This window comes from Castor canadensis, chromosome 3 (genome assembly GCF_047511655.1).
Source record: "Castor canadensis chromosome 3, mCasCan1.hap1v2, whole genome shotgun sequence".
Lineage (NCBI taxonomy): Eukaryota > Metazoa > Chordata > Mammalia > Rodentia > Castoridae > Castor > Castor canadensis.
The window spans coordinates 138,612,984-138,637,409 of NC_133388.1; the positions used below are offsets into that span (position 1 = coordinate 138,612,984).

The window sequence follows — 24,426 nt, forward strand, 5'->3', positions numbered from 1 at the left end:
GGAGTAAAGGCAACACAATGTAGAAGAGAGTATTTTCAACAAAGATTGCTGGAATGACTGGACATTCAACATGTAAAAATAATATAAAAATAACTTAGACACAGACCTTACACAACCATCCCCAAATTAATTCCAAACAGATATACCTAAATATAAAACTCAAAACTAAGAAATGCCTGGAAGAAAGAGAGGAGAAAATCTAGATGATCTTGAGTCTATGGTAATGACTTTTAAGGTCAACTCCAGAGTCAAAATCCATGAAATAATCAACTGATTTTACTAAAGTTGAAAACCAGGTATAAGACACTTTCAAGAAAATGAAAAGAACCCCAGTCTTACCAAAAAAAGTGAAAATGAAAAGATAAACAGCTGGGATGAAATATTTGCAATAAACAGATTTGATGAAGGACTGTTATCTTAAATGTATAATGAACTCTTAAAATTTGGCAATTTGAAAATGAACAACCTGATTTTAAAAAGACCTGGACAGACACCTCACCAAAGAATAGATATGGATGATAAATAAGCATATGAAAAGATGCTTCCCTTCCTGTGTCAGTAGGGAAAGGCAAAATAAAGCAAGGAGATACCATCACTACACAACTCTTTGACTAGCCAGATCCTAAACAGTCATAGCACCAAATACTGGCAAGGAAGTTGGCCAACAGCAGTTCATTGACTGCTGATGGGAATGTTAAATGGTTCAGCCACTTTGGAACACAATTTGGCAGTTTCTTAAAAACTAAGCCTTCTCTAATCATGTGACATAACAATTGCACTCATTATTTACTGAAATGAATTAAAAACTTATGTTTACACAAAACCCAGCAAGGTGATTTTTATAGAAGTTTTATTAATAATTGCCAAAACTGGGAAGAAACCAAAATGTCTCTCATTGGATAAAATGGTAAACTGTGGCACATCTAGAAAATGGAATATTATACAGCACTATGAAGAAATGAGCTACCAAGCCATGAAAAAATATGAAGAAACCTTAAATGTTCATTACTTAGTGAAAAAAGCCAAACTGAAAAGACTATCTTCTGTAGGATTTCAACAATATGACATTATAGAAATGTCCAAAGTGTAGAAATAATAATTTATCACCATTTGCTACAGGTTAGGTGGAAGGGAGAAATAAAGAAAGAGAACACAGAAGAGTGTTAAAGTAATGAAACTGTTCTTCTTGATAGTAAAATCATAGATTCATAGCACATTAAAGAGTGAGCCCTAATATGAAGTATAGACTTTGAGGGCAAGTTCACTGATGATAAAAAATATACCCTTGTGGTGAGGATGTGGATAGTGAGGGAGGTAGTGAGTATGGGGGCGTGTATGGGAAGTATGGAAACTCTGTACTTTCCACTCAATTTTGCTATGAACCAAAACTGTTCTAAAATAATTTCCATTTAATCCCTACTTTAAGATAAAATGAAAACTTTTAACAAATGTTTAATGATAGTGGTTTCCATGACAATCCCATTCACTTAGAAAAGTGGCTAATTTTCAGCTCAGCTGAAACACACAGTGAAGCAGTATCTTCTTCTCTTCTACTGCCTTTCCACTTCCTTTTTAATTTGAGAGTATAGCTTATGTGCATTTTTATTTAAATTTGGGATTAAAGAAAATTAACTGAAATATGCATGTAAAATTATGTTCAATGTTGTGGTCTACTTTTACTTTTTAAAAGTTTCTTTTATTTTTAAATGTTATTATTTTCCAAATAATTACTGAATTACTTTTACAAATAATTACTATAATTTTTCCAAATAATTACTGCTCTTAAATATGTAATAACACAAAAACTTAGATTTGTTCATCTTTCTGGCATCTATTTTTAAGCAAATACCAAGTCTTTTGTCATTCAGTTGCAATTATTTTTAAAAATAAAATTAATTTATCATATAAAGACATATGCATACAAATAGGAAATCTTGTTATTTCAAATGTGAGCCCTTTAGTAACTTCTTAAATAAAACTGGTGAAAACAAATATTGAAAATTGAATGATCACTCCCTGAATCTTTGCTCTTGTATTAATTATAGAGAAAAACCATTCTAAGAAATTTAGGAATAACAGTGAACCTAAATCTAATATTCCAGAAGTTTCATGAATAGTCAGTACTTCCCTGGTATAGAATTGTAGTTTTAAAATAAACATATTATATGGAAGCCTTGTGCTCAAAATAGCATGTCACACCACTTCTCATTTTGAACCCACATGGTGAGTGTGCTTACAACACTATTTTAGTATTCACAGCCATAAGTGGCACCAGGAAACTTGGGGTCAAGCACTTCAAGTATGAAAACCCTGACAGCATCCAAAAAGCACAATAAAACTGGCTCTTAAGAATAAAGGAGTTTTTTTTTTTTTTAAAGCTGTGGTCTTTGAATTTAACAGTCCTTCAATAGGCCAGTACTTTCACACTTCCAAGTGCACTATGTGTTTCCGAATGATAGTGAATACAATATGAAACCAAGAAACAATGGCACCATAAAGTGTGGAGTAACTGCAAACTCTATACCACATTTGATTGGTAAAAATAGGAGATATTATAATAAAGAAAGAAAAATAATTTTTTTGGTTGATAATGGAGTTTGAGGGTTTGCTGGGCAAGCATTTTATAATTTGAGGTATGCCCCCAGCCTTTTTAGCTCTAATTAATTATTTTGGAGATAAGGCCTGGCTTTTTGCCCAGGCCAATCTGGACTGAGATCTTCCTATTTTTAGGCTTCCCATCATTGCTGCAATGACAGGTGTGTGTCATTGTGCCCAGGTTTTTCTGTTGAGATGTGGGTCTTGTGAACTTTTTTTTGCCAGACTGTCCTGGAACTGCAATCCTTTTGATCTCAGCCTCCCAATTAGCTCAGATTATAGGAGTGAGCACCCAGCTGGAAAATGATTTGCAATAGTAGACTTTAAAATAGGATTCCTGATGTTTTTGACTAGCAAAATGTTAGGAATTTGCTCAATTTGTCTCTGTGTTTTCTGTGTTCATTTCTTAAATCTCCTTTATTGAGATCCCATCTTCACTTTCAGATGAGTATTAACATATGCTGTATTTCTAAGTCTCAAGAGAGATGTCTCTGCGCTCTTAAAGTAGAACTTTAATATGACTGCAGGATATACATGTATGTAATGTACATGTGCTGTGCCTATGTGTGTGTACATATAATATCATCCTCCTTATTTGTAGTTGAGACTAATCTTTTCCTAGTAACAGATCCAAAGAGTATTAGTGTTTGTTCCTATAATACTGAGTGCTGAAAGAATTCCTATCAGAACCTAATTCCCAAGAGGAGAGTCTCAATGTGGGGAGTAAAAATATAGATGCAGTAGGAACAAGAATAGAAAGGAAGGGAAGTGATCTAAGGTGGGTGGGAGAGTCCCTACAGTAGGGATTGGATATCTGTTTGGAAAGCAAATTTTGCTTCAGCAATTCAGCTTCATAATTGATTTTGTTGAAAATATCTGTCCAAATAAATTAAGGTTTTTTTCCTTTTATTAGCTAGGTATTTTCTTAGGTTATTTAATATGTAGACATAATCATCTTGAGCCATAAATTTGGTACTTCAGAATAAAAACAGAAGCCCTGTTTATAAATAACTTTCCAATACTATTCAGTGTTCTGTTGTGAGTCACTTGTTTGGTTTGGACTTTGGACTTGGGAATGTCTGATTGAGAAAACTTTGGATTATGTAATGTTGCATGAAGTTAAAGTTATATTTATGACAGTAACAATCTGAAGTACCTATACCCATACATACATGTTTATATAACTATGCATTTTCGTTCTCATATTTATATAATTTTATAATTGCTGTTCAAAAATATCATCTATATAGTTAATTATATAAATAACCATACAGGTAATGCAACATGGAGGTAATATACTTACGCAGAAGCAAAGTGAAAAAGAGAATTGAAACTATGTTTGGGGGTGGGGGCAAAAGGAGAGTTTATGGAATAGAAATGTTCTCCAGAGATGTGAGTTGGTCAAATTCAACTTTCTGAACATTTTCACCTATAACTACTGTTCAGCAGTTACCTACCACTAATACCACAATATAGTCTTCATCATATTTCTATTTTTTTCAGTTATGAAAGGGAGAGAAATGATTGAAGTCAAAGTATGAAAAAGTCAGCTACATATTAACCATACTCTCAAAATCAGTGATTAAAGCTTAAAAAAATTTATATAGCACAAATAAATCATATTGATGTTACAATTTTGTGTTTTCTCATCCCTGTAGTAACATATCTGCCTCATTTCTGGGTTCTTCACAATTCCTTCAACAACCTTTTAAGTTTTCATACTTCAAGCAAGAATAGACAGAATTCAATAAGCCTACTAGTTTGAAACTAAGCAGATAAATAAATGCACTTTCATATTACCATATGAATTTAAAAGCAAAACTATTTCAGAGCTTATGAAAAATGAAATTTCCATACACTACCCATTGTGCAAAAATGAAATTATTTGCTGAATCAAATCATCATAAAAACAATAGTGAATATGATATAGTTTTAGTTAAGATTTCAAAGTGTTCTACTCAGAATGGACTAATCTGTATTTACCTATAGCAACTATAAAATACTTATGAAAATGAAAGACCTAGTATGTATTGTGTTCACTGATTAGACGACACTGTATTTGAATGATTGAAATCACTTCTCCTGAAAATATTGTTTGGACTCAATTCAATTATTACCCGTATCACAGAACATTATTTTTTGTGACAGTGGGAAAGGCAAATCTAAAATTTACATAAAAATAATAGCCAAGAACAGCAAAACAAATTTGCCTATTTGTTTTGTACAAACTGAAAAGATTTTCTCACTATATACCAAGTGTTTCCAAAATGCACAGCAATTAGAGGTGATGGTATTGGCTAAAACAGAAATTGGCTAACAGAATAGGTGTGTGCAGTTAATTAAAACAGATGGGTTTATAGTAGGATTAGGATGAGATGGCATTTTTAATAAATGTTGCTGTATTAATTAGATATTATTCTCTATAGGAAAAATGTGAAAATTAACCTTTACTCCATATAATACCTGAATTTAAGGTAAATAATGTATCTAAGTGTAAGCAATACTGAGTTAAAACTTCTAGAATATAACAGTGATGAATACTGATATAACCATTTAGTAGCCAAAAGATATATTAAGGTGGACACTTTTATTAACATAAAGAAAATGAAGATTTTGCACTGTGCTAAAACAAAGAACTGTTTATAAAATGCCAACATTAGAATGAAGAAACAAACAATTGTGTGATTATATCTGTAATACCATAATGACTAATATATAATATTCAAACTATATAAAAAAGAAAAGGAAGAAAAAGAAAGCGAAAATAACTCTTCAAATTAATAAAAGAGCAGATAGCAAAAATATAAAAAATAGACAGGGATTTCACAAAGTGTATATCCAAATGGAAAAGAAAAAATATGAAAAAGTGTTATCTCATTTGGAATTAGGATACAAAATAACACTATAATGTGATACTACAATCCAACAGAACAGCCTTCTCTCTCTCACATACACACTTTCTCCCTCTTTGTGTATTATGTGTGTGTCTGAGAGGGGGGAGATAAGGGGGCGAGTTGAGTGGGGAAGAGAGAGAGAGAGAGAGAGAGATGTTAAGAACTGGTGGGGATGAGAAGCAATTAGAATTATCATGATGATTTCTTCCTTGATTGGGTTATTTAGAAACCATATGCTTAACTTCCAAACATGAAAATATTATATGTATCTTTCTGATTTAAAGCTATCAGTTTAACTCCTTTCTAGGAAAAATACCTCACTCTATACAACTGTAATAGAAATTTAATGAGACTTGATATCAAGTCAAGTATATAGATAATTTCTTGTATACATGAAAACAACATTGTGTTCTGTAACTATCTGTACAATGATTTACACATAATTATTAGATCGAATTTGTTAATGTGATGCTCAAATTACATTCTTTTCTTTTTTGACTGCCCCTAACAGAATCAGTTTATTTAGGTTTCTAAATCAAGAGATCTAAAGCTGCCAATCACAGCTTCTAATTAGCATGAGACAACCAGGTTAAAAACCCATAACGTAAGTAAATACAACTTTTAGAAGCTTTGCTTAATGTATACATTATAATTTTGGGGATTTGTTGGCCTCAGGCTGGTAATCATAGGTCTAGATGTCAAATACATATACAAACACACAGAATGAACAATGCATCATATAGAAAGGATAACTAATACATAATCTTGCATATTCAAGGGGAACAATGCCTAATTCTCATGGGAATACAATGCAGTGAGGGTACAGACACAGACATAAATCACTGACCCACAAAGGGGAACTAAAAAAGGGTGGTAGAAGAGTCCTGTGCCCCAGAGACATGTTAGAAAGGACATTTTGGGGCTTCATGGACGTGGTAGCATCCAGTGAATGTCATTGTGTGTGCAGAAGGGGCTTCAGGCTATAGGAAACACAAGCCAAGACACTTAGCCACAAACTTTCTCAACAGTGGAGTGTTTATTTTGGGTAAAGGGAGGTAATCTAGGAGAAGAATGTATAAAACAAGGAAAGAAAAGGTTCGCTCAAGAAGGCAAAACACCTTCCCCACACAAAGGTTCCATGTATTCTTTGCAGAGGTTAAGTAGCTGAGGACTGTGCTGCAGAATGCCCTGATGCAGATGATCTTGGAATCAAACCAATGGGCATGAATTTTCCTTAAGGAAACTGTCTCTGCCCCAAAAAAGCAAACAAAACTCAAAACTAAGAGACAATCAGAGTAAGGAAATTTTAACCCCCTTGTTCTTTTTCTTTTTTAATTTTTTAAATTATTCATTTATTCACATGTGTGTACTTTGGGTCATTTCTCCCCACTTCCTCCCCTTTCCCCTCCCCCCCTCCAATTTTGAACCTGTTCTCCCCTTTTCTCCAATTTTGTTGAAGAGAAGACATAAGTATAATAAGGACAAAGCATTTCTTCTAGTTAAGGATAGTATACAGAGAGATTCCTAGCATTGCTTTCATGTACAACCCAAGTTGATTCATCTCTAACTGATCTTTACACTAACCCCTTGTTCTTTGCCAGTACCCCACTGTCCTGCTACTGATACAGGGCTGGCTCATTCCTTACACCAACTTATTACATCATGCTAATACATTCCCCCTTAAAATGAGTAATGACACAAAATGTAAACTCCCCCCAAACAAAGCCAAAATCAACTTAAGGATCCTCCTATATATTACAATAACCTAGCATATCTTAACCCTTTTCTCACCCATTTACAAACTGTCTGCGCTCTGTATTGCTTTAGAGGCATTACATTGTTGCATTAGATTCCTCTTCTTGAGGTAGTTCAAAGTCTTGAAACACAGCAACTTAAAGTATTTTTGTACACTCCCATGGATAAGTAGTTATCATGAAAGGTCTATAATCATACTCTTTTCCCTGATTCTCAGACTATTATAATTTTTCCCTTAGATCATAAACTAACATAACAAATGGAAACAAAAAGAAATGAAGTCATACAAAAATAAATTTAAAATCAAGCAAAAACAAAACCAACAACAAAAAAATTAAAACAAAGAATCTGTGTCTTCACACTAACAATCTAAATTCTGCCAAAGACAAAACACTTACTTGGTTTAACAAAGTACTCAAGAAGTCAGCACTTGGGAGGCTGAGGCAAGAGAATCCAGAGTTCAAAACCAGCCCAGGATACATAGCGAAACCCTGTCCCACAGGAAAACACAAGAAATTAATAGCTCATAAAAATAGGGGGGGAAATCCTAGGTTGCAACATAAAACTAACATCAACTCATTCACCAACTAAGAGTTCTTCCAAAACCATGTCAACAAGGAGCGATATTTGGCAAAACATCTACATGGGCTGCCTTGCAGACCAGACCGACTGCACTTAGGTCTGCTTACCAGGCGCAGGGATAATGGCAGATGCCTGCCCACGGTAGGCCAGGAAGCCCTGAGGGATGTCCGCTGGCTTCTTGTGCTACACATTGACGTCCTCTAGCACCTGCGGCCAGTGCCTTAGCTTTGCAGGTGCTTCTGGAGCAGAGCATCTTTCCATTGCAATTCATTCCTTAGTTCTGAGACATCCTCTTTCATAACTTGCTCTGATTTCGGGACATACAACTGCAGTCTTTTTTGTAGGAACAAACATTCTGTCTGTCTTCCAATGTCCAGAAACTTCTGGACACACTGATGAACACCAGTTCGAATTTCCTCCTGATCAGTGTCATTGACATAGTCCTGACACACAAGAGAAGCAAAGCGAGCCTCAAATGATGACTCCAATTCGTCCACTGAGGTACTGTTAAAACTTCTCAGAGCGCCAGGCGCTGCTTGAAGAAGCGAAGCCCAGATGAGAAATCCCTGCGGAGGTGGTGGGGCCGGGTGGCGGCCCAGAGAACATTCCACCCAGTGGGGTCGCCACATCTGCAATGCTGGATTGTTAATTTTTAGTTTAGTTTCATCTTCTTGTTTTATACTGTTTCTGTAGACATTATTATTATTCATATATCTTCTTGGGTTAGCAAATCTTTTGTCATAAAGTATTCCTTTTTACCACTCGTAATTCTTGACTTAGTCTAATTTGAATTCAGTGGAGCTAAGCTTCTTATTTTGATGGTATATTTCATGAGCAGCATATAGATTAATTACGCTATTTTACCAAGTTTAACAAACTATATCTTTGGGATATTTTATTATATACTTAATATAATTATTGATATATTTATATTAAAATCTGCCTTTTTTACTCTTTGCCTTCTGTTGGACTCGCTTGTTTTAAATTTCTTTTCCTCTCCATTATGCTTTCTTTTTGGTTTAAGTATTTAATTGTTTATATAATTTATCTCTATTACACACTTTACCTCTGTTATGGCGTTATTATTAATTCTATGCATATTTTGTGGATTATAATGTGAACATTTGATAAAAATTAATACTTTTTAACAAATCACATATGATGTAAAGAACTTAAAACCCTTCACTTCACTTATGTGATTCTTGCCTTGTTATTTTCATTTGATATTTTTGATTGTATATAACTTATTTATTATTATGCACTTAGTTACATTTCTGCATATATCAGCCTTTATTTATTTATTTTTATTCAGGGTCTCACATATAGCCCAGGCTGTTCTCAAACTTACTGTGTAGCCTAGGCTGGCCATAAACTCCCAGTCTTCCTACCTCAGCCTCTCAAGTGCTGGGATTTTAGTTATGCTCCAACATGCCCAGTGTTATAAGCTGTTCTTTAAATTACTCTTCATTATTTAAACATTATCTGAGCTTTTTATCTGATGTAATTTTTCTCCCTTTAGAAGTGTTAGTATGCTGGTCATGACGTCTCTTGGATTTTGTATTCTAGAAATGTTTTCATTTTACCTGCATTTTGAACTTGTTTCTTTGAGGTAAGAGTTTTAAGGTTGGCAGATGAGTTATTCAGACTTTGTGTTGCTGTAACAAAATTCCTGACTTAAACAGATTGAGGAGGGAAAGATTTATTTGTTTCACAGTTTCAGAGATTTCAGTCCATAATCCTTGGCTCTACTGATTCTGGGTTCATTATGAGGCAGAATATCATGATGATAATAGAGTGTGGTAGAGGCTTCTCACCTCATGGTTGACTGGAAACAAGAAAGGGGTGGGGTGGGGGAGGTTCAGACTCCAAAGACACCCCACAGTGACCCACTTCCTCTAGCTAGGCTCCACCTCCAAAAGTATCCAGAACTTCCAAAAATGGCACTATTAGCTGTGGACCAAGACTTTAACAATGAGCTTGTGAAGGACAGATATGTTTTCCTTTGTTTAAAGATATTTTTGTTGAAAAGTCAGTTGTCATCCTTATTATTGCTCATTTGAATGTAGTATGAGTTTTTTAAGCTGCTTTCAAAACAGTTCTTCTTTTTTCCTGTTGCACTTACTCTGATAGTTGCATTTATTCTGTTTGGAGTATTTGGTGCTGCTTGAGTCTTTGTTTCTTGGAGGACAAATTTTTGAGGATGCTTTACCAAGTTTGTATAATTCTCTGTCATTATATTTGCCTTTAACTCTTAAATTATTGCTTGTGATTCTATTCTCAGCCATAAAGAAGAATAAAATTACATTGTTTTCAGAAAAATGGATGGAACTAAAGGTCATAATGTTAAGTGAAATAAGATAGACTGTTTGGGGTGCCAGCAGGAATGGAAAGAGATGGAGGACAAATAAAATATAAGGGACTGAAAATGGTGATAATGAAAAGATAACTGCTCTGGAGACCAAAATCTGTCATCAAACTGAGGATTATTTTGGAGACTTCAATTTGCCATGAGATTTTTTTCTTTTTTACTTTTTTGGCAGTACTGGGTTTGAATTCAGGGTCGTATGCTTATTAAGCAGGTACTCTACCACTTGAATCACTCCACCAGCTCTTTTTTGTGTTGGGTACTTTCAGTATAGGATATCATGAACTATTTGCCTGGGCTGGCCTCGAAGTGTGATCCTCCTGATCTCTACTTCCCAAGTAGCTAGATTATAGACATGAGTCACTGGCACCCAGCACCATGAGACAATTTTTTAAAAGGACAGATCAAAATACAAATTGGATAAGGATGGGTATCTTTGGAAATTTTATGATAAAGCTCAACAGATTAAACCATCTAACAACAGACTTTAATGTAATAGTGGAATCACTGAATAAATGTAAAGCAAAACTCATGGAAATCAGTGAAGACAAATCTAAAATCAGAAGAGCTCCAAAAACACCCCTTCCCAAGGTACAAAAAAGGTGTAAAATGTACATGTGTTTTTATTAAAGGGTTCCCAAGCATGAAAACAAGATAGAAATTGTTTTCAAAAGGGTGAAGGGTGATAAGGAAGGGCAATATATGTTATATGTATGTATGGCAATATCACAATGAAACCCCTTTGTATAATTAATATATGCTAATTAATGAGAGAGAGAGGCTTCCCAAATGATCCAACCCTTGATCACATAAAAGAATAACTAGAAGGTAAAGGTCAAGTACAAAATTTTCAGATAAGAAGAACATTGCAGAAAGTATTTAAAAGATCAGTGTTTGGTGTGTTTGATGCCATTGAAAATGCTAAGAAAGACCCCTTGCCAGAAGTACAAAGACACAGACCTGCTGATACTTTTCCAGGAAGTTTACTTTTTTAAAAAAAGAAGAAAGCAAGAAAAATAAAATGGAAGAGCCAAACAAAACCAAGAAGAAATAAAAAAGTTAGCTGAAAATGCTGAAATGAACTCTAAAAGATTGAATGCTTGCTGAAAATTTTGGGTGACTTAGTTGATTAGATCTGTAGAGAAAGTTTACATATCTTTTTCTCAAATCATGGTTAGATAGAAGGAATAGACATTGCCAGAGGGGCAAAGAGGAAATAATCTTATTTAAAGAAAAAGCCAAGGAAGTACTGGATAAAGCCAAATATACAAATAACCTACAGTTAGGGAGCAAAAAAATCACTTGGAAAGTACTAGAAGGAGAAGTGTGGGGAAAGGGGTTATTGAAAAAAAGTCATAGCAGACCAGCAACAATTCATAAACAAATAGAAATAAAAAGGTTGCAAATTTAAAGGAAGAGGAAATAGAAATAAAGCTGCCCAGATTTTCAGGACAAGAAAATAAAATTTGGTACTGTCAATGAAAAGGCTGCAGTTGGACCAATGAAAAGAGCAAGAAAAGGAAGAGAGGAAGTCCTGTCTCTGAAAACAGGAAACAAAAGATGGAGACCAGTCATTTAGCAAATGAATTTTGTATTCATCTCAGGTTTTAATCTACTTTTTGTTCTTGGAGCTTTTTAAGAAGAAAAGTGAACTAGGTCCACTTTAATATCCATCTGTAACAAAATAATTGTTCATTGTTTTACTTTTTTTTGTTAACCAAATGTGAATTTTTTTAAATGTATAGTTCTATTTCTATTCACATGACTCAAATGTCTATAATGCCTTTGAAATATGAGAATATATTAGCATAAACTTATAAAATATATTCTATAGGAAGACAAAAAGAAGTTTCAAGTTTCTAAAATAGTCTGCAGTTATTCTTTTTTGACCATTTTGCACATTTTAGCTATCTTACTATATTAAAATGTTTTAATTGGTTTCTCATATGTTATGGTTGTCTCATTTCATGGTCATAGGCTAAGGTTCTCCTAATAAAAAGTAGAAAACTTAAAATTTTAGTGTAATCCAATGTTCCTATGCTAGACCTAGACCAATTTGATTTTTTTATATATGGAAGACAGTCAATGAAAAGTTGCAGCTTTTATCATAATATTGAAATATTTTCAAAAAGCCTGAAGGGAACATTTTATTTAAGGCTTTTAAAAATCTTAAATAAATAACTGCATGGATACGTTTAAAAGGCTTGAAAGAAATGCTTAATCAACATATAATATCTGTATCTACATCTATCTATCATCTATCTATCTATCTATCATAGAGTTCTAGATGAACAGAAAGAAATATTTGAAGAAATAGTGGCTGAGAATTTCCTAAAACAGATGAAAACCATTTATCCCAGAAAGTATAATCTATTATAGCCAGGCAAGATATACACAAAAAAACCCCATCCCCCAACAAAAATAATATAAAAAATGATATATAGGTATATCACAATAAAACTTCAGAAATGAAAGATAAAATCTTAAGAATAGCTTGGGAAAATCATTACTTGACATTACAAAAGTAACAATGTGATGAAAAATGGACTACTTCACAAAAATGTGGAAGGCAGAAGGTGATAAAATTACATCTTGAAACACACACACACACACACACACACACACACACACACACACTTCCAACCCTGAATTCTACATGCAACAGAAAACCTGTTATATATACGTGATATAAAACTGTTTGCATTCAAACTAAGAAAGTATAATGCCAATACACTATTATATATATATATATATATATAAATACATGCATACATAACTTATATTCAGATATATAACAAGTAGTAATAGAAAATAATTTATGTTAAACTTTAAAATTAGTAATGCCTACTTCAATTTTTGAGTGACAAAAGTATAAGTAATTAATAGAAAACCAGAATAATAAAAATTATTTCAATGTTATTATCTAAAGGAGGTACAATATGAAAACAAATAGTAAAATGCATGGTATAAACCAAATGTATGAGTATATGTGCTTTATATAAATAGATAATGTCATCCAATTAAAATACTAAGATTGTCATATCTAAATGAAAAATACTGGAGAAAAATACAAACAAACAAAAAAGCAAATAGACAAACTATATACTATTTACAAGAGCTATATGTATATGAAAAATATTGAATAAGAGAAAAAGAAAGGATGGAAGAGATATCATGCAAATATCAAGGTAAAGAATGCTGGTTTATTTAACAGTATCATAGGTGAAGCATTTATTTCAAGTAACATTGTTAGAGAGGAGAATTATTTCAAAGTAAGAACTGATCCAGAATCATGTATGGAAATGAAAAAATGAGACCTGTTGAAACTATTCCAGGAATGGGGGGAGGAACAATGGAAGGGGTAAATTCAAATATGATATATTGTAAGAATGTCTGTAAATGTCACAATGTATCCCCTGTACAACAATAATAATAAAAAAGGAAGAAGATGATTAAGTCAAAATTGCAAAGAAAGTCTTAAAATGTTTTGAAGTATAACAATAAAATTTGGCAAGAACTAAAAGAAGAAAAAGGAAGAATCTTCATCATTTTTAAAGAATTTAACATATTTGTCTCAGTAGTTCACAGAACAAACTGAGAAATAACTAGCAAGGAAAGAGAAGGCCTGAGTTTGACATTTAAAAATTTACATATAAAAAGCAATGACTCTAGCAATAAAAAAATAAATTTTTTCAAGTGTATATGGAACATTTAACAGAATCACTACCTAGATCATAAAGCAAGCTTCAAATTTCAGAGGATTGAAATAGGTCAATATATCCCTAATTCCCACAAAAATTAACAAAGTGATACCCAGAAAATATTGAACTGCCTGGAAATTAAGCATTATACTTCAAAGTAATCATAAGTAAAGTAAGAATTTGTGTACAAATTAATTAACATTTTAAACTGAATGGTAATGGGTATATAATATATCTAAATGGCTTAGATTTGGATAAAGAGTGTTTGGTAGGAAATATATATCTTTAACTATATTTGACTAGAAATTGGCAGAAAATGAATGACTTATACATTAATTTCAAGAAATTAAAAAAGAAAAAAATAGGAGAACCATGTGTAGCACATAGATAGCAAAATGAAGAACAGAGTACCTTAGAGAAATTCACCAAAGATAAAAGTAGTTTTTAAAATAAAATTGTTCAATCTGCTTATTTAAAAAATCCAGGTTTATGACTATACTGGACATCAGCAAAGATCCTATAGTATCAGGAAGTAGATAAGGATACCCATGTTCATTAATTATACATGTTTAATGTTGTTAAGACATCAATTTTTCCCACAATGAATCAATTGGATATCCACATAGATAAATGAATCAAGAACATTATTTGACCTAAGTAAAAAAGAAATTTCAGAAGCTTAGAAGTATGGCAACAGATCAACTCAGGAAAAATGAGATCAGAGTACTAATGTTGGCTTGGAAAAGCAAACAATGCTTAAAAATGATTTTTAAAATGTATGGAAAAATGTAACTTCTCGTGAATTAACATAATATTTTCATTAAAATAGTGAGAAGCAAGCCATATAGTAGAAGTTATTTGTAATGCATATATTAAATGACTCATGTCAAAATATAGAAGGAATTTCAACTGGTGTTTTAAAACCATATATGGCATTATAAAATGTACAAAACCTATGCAGTCACTTCAAAAAGGAGAACATCCATATGACCAATAAACATGTACACAAATTGTGCAACTTTAATAGTCAGCAGGAAAACAGAATTTAAGACTGCCCTATAATACACTGACATGGATAGCTAAAATGAAAAAGACTGAAAATAACTTATTTTCTCAAGGATGTAGGTGAAGTTGAAATATTATATACTGTTAATTGACTTGTAGAAAAATTACTTGGGAAATTATTTTGCAGTATCACTTTTGCTAAGTGAACATTTTAATGCAATAATTTTAATAATAACCTAACAGAATAAGTTCATATGTTTTTCTTTTGTAAATGACACAATGTTCCTCCAGTACAATTATTAAATTTGAATAATAAAATTTTTGAAGTACATATGTTCTTCAGAGAAGTATACAGAAAGATTTACAGCAATATACACATACACACATACGCACAAACATACTATAATAGACAAAGTCTATAACAGTAAGATGAATGAACCATATACAACAACACATTTATCACAAAAACATAGTTGTGAGCAAAATAAGTCAGGCACAAAGGAATATGTACTACATAGAAAGTTGAAAATTTGAAAAAACTCATTAGTGGCATTGGAAGTCAAAATAGTGGAAATAGTGGTTAGAAAGGGGGCATACAGAGGGCTTTGGGGTGTCAGTACTGCTTTATTTCTTAATATGGATGCTGTATACATGACTATATGTCTTTCACAAAAATTAATCTGTGTGTTCATGATTCAGACAATTTTATGTATGAGAGTTAAATTTAATGTAGAGTTTAAAATACAAAATGAATTACAGGAATTTATGTTTCTTTTCATGTGAATGAGAGTGGGCTTACTTTCTAAAGAAACAGGAAACTGAGCAAAACATGAAACTTCTCTTGCAGACATGAAGTGTAGAAAATATAGGACTATGGTCCCTCCAAAAACAAGTCATGTGAGTCTTACAATTACCTGGCTTTCTCCCAGGATGAACAATCCAACCCTGCAGACCATTGTGTAGGAAGAAGAGTCCAGAGCAGAGCAGGGTAAGTCACTGAGTTGAAGAGACCAGGAGACAGAGTTCAGAAGATAAGATGGCTGAGGGAGCTGAAATTAGGTTTCTCTTATGTATCAGAGAAAGAAACTTTTATTTTTTTCTGATAACTTCATCCATAATAAATGTTCAATGCTGAGGACTTACATAATTTTAGCTTATTTAGTATTTGCAGATTACGTAGAAAGTTAATTTTGTCAACCAATAAATAACATAATTCATCATGGAAAAACAGAATCTGCTTTGAACTAAACTGGGAATGTGTTTTAAGGTATCTGAAACTGGCAGTGATGTTACTTATATATATTTTTTAGATCTCTAAAGCCGATAGGCCAGATAAACAATTCTCTCTCCACCCTCTGTACTCCATAGGTATTGCTAAGCAGTGTCTTTTCATTTAGGGTGAAGGAATTATTGTCACTTGTAATGTGACTTAGCTGAACCTCAGAGAAGTCCTGTGTTGACCTCAGTCATTCTCTTCAGTAATTCCTCAAAAGGAGGTCAGGGGCTCGCTGGTGAACACGCTTGCAATACTGATGTTTGTGAGATGGAAAAGTTTAAGAAGGGAATTCTAGTTCCCCAAGCAAGTTTCCAAGCACTAAACTCCCTTACAAGTAATAAAAGAGGTTAGAGACTAACTGAGGGAAAAGATTCAGTTTTTCAGTATGGAATTAATAGGGGCAAAACAAAGAAAGAGATTTCACTGACAAGGAAACTAAAACAGATAATGGATTTCATAGCTTGAGTTCTAATGGAAAAAATGACATTCTCCATGAGACTGTTATATTTTTTAAAAATGTGGCTACCATTGATAGTTCACACAGGGACAAAAAATAAACTTACTTGATGGTAATAAATCGTTAAAAAGTTTTCAGCAAAATTAGGTAGACAAGCATTTGTGTTTCCCTCTGTATACTGTCTTCATATATCTTCAGTAATGCCTTGTGTACTTGCTCAACAGCATTGCAGTAGAATTTTCTACATTGAATATTAACCTGTGTGCCGAGCTTTTTTCTGGTTATACCAACAACAAAAACACCAATTAGAGCAAATGTGAAGCTTACTTTGCATTTTAGAATAGTTTTTTTTTTTTGGTAGGTGTATTTGATGAAATTTGTTAGATTCAGTATGTGATCAGTTGACTAGTTGAGAAACATTTCAGCTCAGAATGTTATTAATTTTTCCTAACTGTTGTATAAGACATTCATACATGGTAAACCAAAGAAAAGCCATAGAAGGTCCATGAAGTTATTAGACATGATAATAATACATGCATGAGCTTAACCCAGAATGTTTATTATAATTAAATTGATAAAAGGAAACTTGAAACTATCTATCAGATTAAAAACTTCTGATTTAACTATAATAGTAATGATAAGTAAAAAGGAATATTAAAATGACTAATAAGTAAAGAAAGTCAATAGAAAATTACAAATTAGCAAATTATTTTCTTTCCTACTTCATAGGATATTAGTTCAATACTTGATGAGTTAGTTATCAACTCTTCAAAATGGTCTATCAGATGGTCTCAATGATTTTACCACCTAGTTAATGTTTCTTCAGAAACTAGTAAATTAATGACCTTGTCAAGGAAAACAGTTAAGTATGTATGACAATTTAAACATAAGAATTAAGAGAGAAAAAAACATTTCAGGTCAACTTCTGTCTAGACTGTTAATGAGTAAATATTACAGTATCTGACTGCAATGTTCCATTGTTAGGGTTTGTATCACTTCACTATCACTAGATCTTATTAAACTTCCATTGAAGACCTACACTATGCTAAGTGCTACCCAAAGAAATAAGTAATTAGAACTTCATCTTTAGAATCTCCTGTGATAAAGGAATAAAAAGTCTTTCAAATTACTTAATAAGTCACTTACATTCTAGGATACCTGTACTTAATAGTTAGGTATATGCCTCATGCAACTTTGAAGATGCAGTTGGTGCTTATTGAAATCAGGGTTCCTATCTTTCTCTAAATACCTCATAGGTGTTCTAAACCTTGCTGAAAGCATTGAACAAATGCACATAGTCTCTTTTCTAGATACATTCTATAAAGGAATAAACAAATGAAGACTATTAAATGACTTATTGAGAGCTTAACTAAAAATTTAAGAGCATGCAAACAGAAGACCAATTAGGAGAAATGTAAAATCAATATAAATGTTAGAATACTTTTTGTATTACTTTGTTCACAAAGTACATATGATGAAAATGAATTAGATTTTTTGATGTGATCAACTCACTGACTGACGGATGTTTTGGGACATAATTTTGTTAGCTGATTTTATTTTTATGTAACATATTCTTAAGACATCAACAAGCTGAAAGGCCTGTCTTTATTGGCCAAATTTACCCCAATCCTTGCTATTAAAAATTATCTACAAGGATAATTTTTCCTTTCTGTGAACTCCTGGATCCAGTCACTTTTGGGTACACAACTTTATAAAATATAGATGTAATAGCTTACCACATAGCTTCTCTCATTACCTTTTATGGGAATGTTACTCAGACATAGTTTTATGTCACAAATGTTTATCTTTTTTAAGTCCTATACACATGTGTGGATACATATAAAAATATTTTGGCTCATTTAGAAAAATTTGACCCTGAAAGAATTGTAACTAATGAAATTGCAGATGAGATTACTGAATGGAACTAGATGGACAAATGAGCTCAATGCTGAAATGGAAGGTTTTCAACCATTATTCCCAGGGACTCCTATGAGTTTCATAGAGGTCACACAAGGATTTGAATAGTAATTTTGTCACCTAAAAAAGTTTGAAAAGTATATGACCACATAGTGTATGACCAACTACACCAGCTAGTTGTTAAGCCCCGGCTACTTGTAGGTCAATCCATGCAGAGAAAACTGCTGGGGGTTCCATAAACTCCCTGGATGGATATGGTTCTGCACAATCTCTCCTTGCAGGCCTTGTAGCTCCTCATTCCTCACTGGGCATGCTCGGCATTTCTCCTGGAGCCATATTGCTGCTCTCTCTACTCCTGTGTGCTTGCCTTCGTTGTCAATCATCCTCTCAAGAACAGTTGTTAATTGCAGGGATAACCTGTTAATTGTTCTGCAGACCCTGGCTACTGCCTGTATATAATTCCCGTCAAGGCAATACAACCCAAACTTATCCCAGCTCTTCCTCCCCTAAAGGATACAAACTCTCCCCATACCATCTTAGTTATTTCCCTTTTAAACTCTTGCCTACATCATACCAACAGTTAACGTTGAAGAGAATTTCCAAATTTTGCTTTTGTTTCATTCTTCAAACTACATTAACTCTTGCTTCTTTTGGCTTACATGTCTTCCCAAAGTAAAAAAATGCATTTTATCTTTTCAAGTGAAATAAATGAGAAGTACGGCATGGCACCTGTGCTACTGAACAGATTTTTGGTTCTACCATAATCTATCTTCTAAGATACATATTCAAACATCTTGCTGAAATTAATAATAAAAAATAGTAGGATGAACTATATAATCTTCCACCCAATTATTTGCAAAAGTAAAATTTGTCTCAAAAGATTAGGCGGCTAAGTAATTAGGTGTAATAGACAATTTCAAGGCTACTATAAAAAAAAGTTTATTTAAAAAAAAACAGTAGCAATCCTGTTGATCTAAAGAGAAGTTGAGAGAAAGAAACTAAGATTAAGAACAAGTAGCTTTAAAAGAGAAAGTAAGGCAGGAATGGTGGTGCATACCTGTAATCCCAACACTCTAGAGATAGAAGCAAGAGGATAACAAGGTCAGCTTGGGCTCAAAGTAAGACCCTGTCTCAAGAAACCAATTTCTACACTGATCAGTCTACAGGTGACTGGGGCTTAGCTGCCAGCTGACATAATTGGTCATATATTGAATGGAAACATTACCTTTTAATTTTTTTTAGATAACAGATGTTTACTTAAGGTAAAGTTAGTAGTAGAGAGCTTACTTAGCATGTGCAAGACCCCAGCACTGCAGAAAACAAAAGCCTCTCACCCAAAGCAAAACAAAAAGGCACATTTTAATCAGCCAAGATCTTTGAAGTCAGTGGATACTATTTGAGTTTAAGTTATCAGATGTTTTGCATATTTGTTCTAATGGCAAACAAAATTAACTAATTTAATAGTTCCAAAACATTTGGGAGATCATAAATGAGCAGAAACCAGCAAAAACTATATTTTTCTTATAAGTTTAAAGATAGGATGATGGACTGACTTTGTTATATTTTATCACTGTCTTTAAAGACAGGCCAGTTAAGCATAATTAATTTTACTCCCAATTTCTGCATTAGGATACATGCACTCTATGTCATTTCTATTAAGGTGTGGCAGACAGTAACCTCTGGGCTATGGATGCTTATTTCAAATGTCTGCTGGACACTGAATAAATATCAAGCAAATACTTCCCATTAATCTGTCTCTTCCCTTCCTTTTCTGAGAGGATTGGTCAAAGAGTCAAAGAAATTTTGGAGAATTGCTTGAAGGGCTGCTGTTGTACCTAACTCATGCCACATCATCACAATATAGCAAAGGACTTTTGTTTCTAATTTTAACAATAAAATATACCTTAGCAATGAGGATAAAGGCAAATCATTTTATTCAATTTGCATATAAAATTGCTATGTATTCAAAAATGTTTATTTGGACTGACATATTTTAATTAAAGATTATATTATCATTGAATATCAAACAAGCTGTAGAGCACATCACTCATGCACCTGAATAAAAATGACAGAGATTATTAATATGGTAACCACACAGCACCCTAGAGAATTGGTTTTTTCCTACCACTGCATTTTATTGCCAGTGGCCACAGTGTGAAGTTGTGGGTTTTTGAGAGACACCTGCATACTAAAAGGAGAGGAAAAAAAATGTAAAGTCATAGAGCCGATAACCCTTTAAAAATGTAAAAGAACTTTGAAGTTGAGAATTAACTCAGAAAATTTTTGAGGAAATGACTTATGCACAAGTCAAAGGTGAAATTTCCAATGAACAACTTTCTTCTCCATATTTTTCTGCATATTTTCATATTTGTACATTTGTGAGTGTATGGCATATGCAAATATATAAAAAATAGCAATGCTGTGAAACTATTGCCAGCTACATGTGTGTTTGAGGAAAAGATGAAGAAAAAAGTTATGGCTACTAAAATTCAACTTGTTACTCTCATAGTACAAAATACCCATATTTTAGCCTTTCTATTCCCACTGTAGGTTTGTCTTAAGTTGCCTTTCTTTTTTTGCAAGAAATGTGAAGATGTAGGTAGAGTACTGTAAAAGCTGTAATTAGTGAGTGGTTACTAGAACTGTTACCATCTTACATCAGTTTAGGTTAATAAAATTGGAATTAAATGATTTTATGCTAGTAGTATGAGCTAATGACAAACCTACAGAACTGGTGATCAGGACTGCTGTGACCTCAATGTTATAGATGTGACTATGGGTGAGTTAATTACTTACTTGGATATATTATTCACATATTTGTAAAATAAAATTAAAGTATATATTCTTTAAAATGCTCTTCTAGAAGTTTACCTGATTCCTATTTTTTTTTTAAAAAAAACCTATTTAAATCAGATATTTAGCCACATTTATACAAACTTGCCTTAGATTCTTTAATTTATATCTGAATTATCCATAATCTGCAAATTACTTGAATTTCTAGGGCCATTAATAATTGGTAGCTCCATAACATTTACATTTTGAGAGGAACATAAGAAACTATAAATAATGCCTGGAAAATGAAGTATGTCATGAATGTGTAAAACAAATTACTAGTCTGTCACTCATATTTAGAAAAAATTTACTCCAAATGTCCTCTGTTTAGAAGACTACCATATCCTATTAATACAAAAATCATAAAACCTTTTTGCAATGCACCTAATTCATTTGAAGCAAAATATTTAAATTTGACATAAAATAAAGTTAAACCCCACTCCTCTTTTATGTGTATTTAATGCACCAAAAACTCTTCAAAAATTGATCATTCTGAGCCAAGGTGCTGGTCATGTCCAAACATGACATATACTCAAGTAAGAAGAGAAAATTAGTGAATTGACATAATTCTGATTGAGCAGTGTAACATTTGCTAATTTTACAAACAAGCTTTTCTTGTTAATAGAACAGCTTGACAATTCTCAGAAAACCAGACTACTTGAGTGAAAATTCAATAAGTACGTTAAGAATACCAAATGGTAACCAGGCCTTGGGGAAGCTATAGAATTGAAACACAACTTTTTTTTGACAGTTTGTAGTGTAGCTCTGGTGGTCTGTTTCAAAACCTGTCAAAAAGATGATAACTGGACCTAAGACTTTAGTTTGATTCTTAAACCAAATAACCGCACAGCCTGTCTGGCATTACTGCCTTTGGCCATTTAGAAAAAAAACTCTGAGTTTTCAAAGAACAAAAACATTAAAATCATCAAATTGTGGCTGTACTGGCAGAAGCACTTCCTAAGTTTCACAGTGTGAACATCCAGTCAGGGAAACCAAATAATGAAGGCGTCTTCCCTGATGTCAATAAAACTCGACAGCAAACACATCCCCAAAGAAATGATGTTTAACAATTATGTCGTCTAAACTGATGGGGAATCATCAACCTCCATTTGCTTCAATGGCTATTCTACTCTCACTTTCTCAGCATCAATAAAACAGTCGCCCCCATGGTTACTGTATTGGATACTCAAGTAAAACTAAGGAAATTGACATGATAGTCTCATTGTTTTTGAGTTCGACCAGGCTGCTGTTAGAAATCTGGAAAGAAAAAGGGAAAACTGAAAAATATATATGTAATTTTGTGCAAAAAACTGTGTCTGGACACATTCAAAAGCATAATTCCTAATAATATGAATTACAGTCATTAGTCCTCAGGGTTTGAGGATAACTTAAAAGTATCTAATTTCATATTAGTAGGTCTGTCTGAGGGACTGAGAGGCAGGAGAGGGAAAGAAAATGTTAGGGAATGAAGAATATTGAAATAACCCATCTACAAATGAACATAATATAATGTAATGCACCATAAGCTATTGAATATTAGGTGAGCATGGTGATAGAGAAAAAGTAATGGGGGGTTTAATTTGATTAAAGCATGGCGTATACACAGAGGTGTAGGTAGAAATCAGTTAGGAGACAATATAGAGCTAGAATAATAATATATGCATGCCTAGCCCTGAATCACACCAGAGGACTTTTCACAGCCAAAATGGACTGAAGATTTGACAGTTGACTTCAGAGCAGTAGATCAACTCCACTGTTCTTATAGATCTATATGTATGCTATATGTATACAATTTTCTGTATTCATGTTGATGTTAACTTATCCATTGAGATAGTTGTGTGTTGCAGTTAGATTTTTCACTAAAGACCTGCTTTGAAAAAGAAAAAAAGAGTACTTTATGTAAAAATAAGGAAAATGATTTCTGACAATGTAAGAAATGAAAAATAGAGACAATACTGTATGTAAGGAAGAGACTGTATTTATAACAACAAATAGGTGTTATGTTGGTTCCAGATGTGTTGTCATGACAAAAAACCATTTATACATAACTAGATAAATATACTTGGCTGATTGCTAAAGATAACAGCTAAATTGTGATAACAGTGAATTACTTTTAGTATTACCTGCACTCTTATGTCCACATTAAACTATTTTTGGTACTTTTTGAAATTTTTATCCCTTCAAGCAAATTTCATTAACCCCAGATATATCTGGAAGAAAAATGCACTGCCGTTACTAACTTTCCCCTCTGTTTTTCTTCCCCTCAATTTTTCTCATCAAACATACTTGCACTTGCACACACAGTCACATACTTGCACACCAATCATTGGGTAATTGTTTCATTATTTAAAACAAACCTACTTCCTTCTCTCAATCTATGCAGCTCAACCCTGCCCTTTTCTAAGTCTGCTTTTAATCAATCCCTTACAACTGCTTTTCCTTCTACCAATGGTTCTTTTACATACTGATATACATACAGCTTGAGTCTTCTGAAATTTTTCAAATGTTTTTCTCATCTTTTTGTTCCTTAGTGTTAATTGACAGTTCTCCTGACTACATCTCTTCCCTTAAGTATTGCAGGATTTGATTCTTCAATGCTCCTGAGCCTCGGGGTGAAGACACTCCCAATAGCCACTCCCACTTTTAGACCTTTGGCAGCACTGTCTCACACACACCTGAAGTCTGGATGTTTATGCCATCTGCTTAACACACATTCTTACAGCCACGTAATCTTTAAGTGAGTTTAAAATTTAGAGACTTTAGAATAAGACCTGTTGGTTTTTTCATCTTCTCACTACCTCTGTGGTGTTAATATCTACATTAATGCTCTAATAATAATGTTTTCCTTAATTTTGATATTCCAGTGAATTTTCTCAACTATTTCAATCACCCATTAGCCTAGACAGTTTATCAACCAGAATGGGTCATCCCCAAGATCTTTCACTGGGCACTTTCCCTGTATTAATTTCTCTTTAAAGACATTTTTATACCTCTTTTGATTGTTGACTTCTTGGTCCCAGCAAAAATGTTTGTAAGTTGATAAGTAG

General features: G+C 33.1%; 2 pseudogenes; one reads left to right on the forward strand and one right to left on the reverse strand.

Moving 5' to 3' along the window:
- Positions 1-7,919: 7,919 nt before the first annotated feature.
- On the reverse strand, positions 7,920-9,645 carry LOC109675905 (mediator of RNA polymerase II transcription subunit 28 pseudogene; annotated as a pseudogene).
- Positions 9,646-9,763: 118 nt separating this feature from the next.
- LOC109675906 (lupus La protein homolog) lies at positions 9,764-11,579 on the forward strand (annotated as a pseudogene).
- Positions 11,580-24,426: the final 12,847 nt, after the last annotated feature.